General features: G+C 38.9%; 1 non-coding gene across 1 annotated transcript; it reads right to left on the reverse strand.

Annotated features, from left to right (window-relative positions):
• Positions 1-1,042: 1,042 nt before the first annotated feature.
• Positions 1,043-1,149, reverse strand: LOC141703113 (small nucleolar RNA R71). Its single transcript, XR_012567367.1, has one exon. It is a non-coding gene; the product is annotated as a small nucleolar RNA R71 (small nucleolar RNA).
• Between the last annotated feature and the right edge of the window lie 414 nt (positions 1,150-1,563).

Here is a 1,563-nt window from a genome sequence, read left to right on the forward strand (position 1 = left end):
TGGTACTCGTGCAATGAAAGTTGGCATTTATCAGTTTCGTGTTGTCTGATTAGTGTCTTTACCATTGCATGCTAAGGTTGAGAACAATAAGGTTATTGAATGAAGTATTTAATGAAGTTAGAATCCCATGATTGTCATATATATTAATTCAGTCAATCTTAATTTCGTAGTTATAATAGTTAGCGTAATTCTTAGTTATAAACAACCTCAAATTGTTATCGTCTTAGCATTGAATAATAACCATACATTGTTGTTTATGTACGTAAATTAATTAGTTAACCAATACAGTCTCTGTGAGAATGAAATAGAAAAGATTTTATACTACTTGCGAACTCGTATACTTGCGTGTTATATTAGCGCGTGTTAGCGACTAACAAGTTTGTGGCGCCGCTGCTGGGGGGTGCAGTGTTAATTTATAGTTTATGTGCTTTCCATCAGTGGTCGTTAACGTTCATTGACTCGGACATTTTTACTTATTTGTTCCTTGTTTTATTTCAGGTACTCTAGCGAGGGTGTATGCATAACATTCGCGTACTCGTAAGAGAACATTGGATAAAGCCAAGAAAGAACTTATGGTAGTTCGTAAGGAAGTTTTTGAGGAAGAAAAGAAGGTAGATGAGAAGAGAAAGTTGAAGAACCAGCTTTAGTAGAGATGGGTGATCAAGCAGAAAATCTGAAGGCTTTGATGGACTATTCCCAGCCTAAGATTAATGACATTCAATCAAGCATCATCAGACCAGCCATCAGGGCTAACACTTTTGAGATCAAGTCAAGCACGATTCAGATGATACAGAACTCAGTTCAGTTTGGGAGTTCTCCTACTGAAGACCCCGACATGCACATCAGGGATTTCATCGAAATCTGCAAAACCTTCAAGTTTAATGATGTGACTGAAGATGCTATCAAGCTACGCATCTTCCCATTCTCTCAAAGGGACAAAGTTAAGTGCTGGTTACACTCTCTACCAGCAGGGTCTATCACCACTTGGGAGGATCTTGCGCAAAAGTTTCTCACTAAATTCTTCCCTATGGCGAAGACTGCTGCAATCAGGAATGTTCTTACTCAGTTTGCTCAGCAAAATGGAGAATCTTTGTGTGAGGCTTGGGATCGATATAAGGAGATGTTAAGGAAGTGCCCAAACCATGGCATACATGATTGGATGATTATTAACTGTTTCTATAATGGATTGGGTGCTACTTTTAGACCCATGCTTGATGCAGCATCAGGAAGAGCCTTGTGGGATAAAAGCTACGATGAAGTTTATGAACTTATTGAACTGATGGCTGCTAATGAGTACCAAAATCCTTCCCAAAGGCTGACTCAAGAAAAAGTCACAGGAATTCTGGAGTTGGACGCAGCAACTGTTATCGCTGCCCAACTTAAGGCTTTGACGATGAAGGTGGACACTTTGGCTAATTATGGAGTTAATCAAATCGCTAGTGTCTTTGAGCTTTGTGTTGGTGCCCACGAGACTGATTAGTGAAAGGAATATGTCCTAAGTCCAATCATGAATTAGGATTTAGGAATAACTTCCTGTGTAATCTGTTTTGATTTCATTGATAT

Source organism: Apium graveolens, unplaced genomic scaffold (assembly GCF_009905375.1).
Source record: "Apium graveolens cultivar Ventura unplaced genomic scaffold, ASM990537v1 ctg6251, whole genome shotgun sequence".
Classification (NCBI taxonomy): Eukaryota; Viridiplantae; Streptophyta; class Magnoliopsida; order Apiales; family Apiaceae; genus Apium; species Apium graveolens.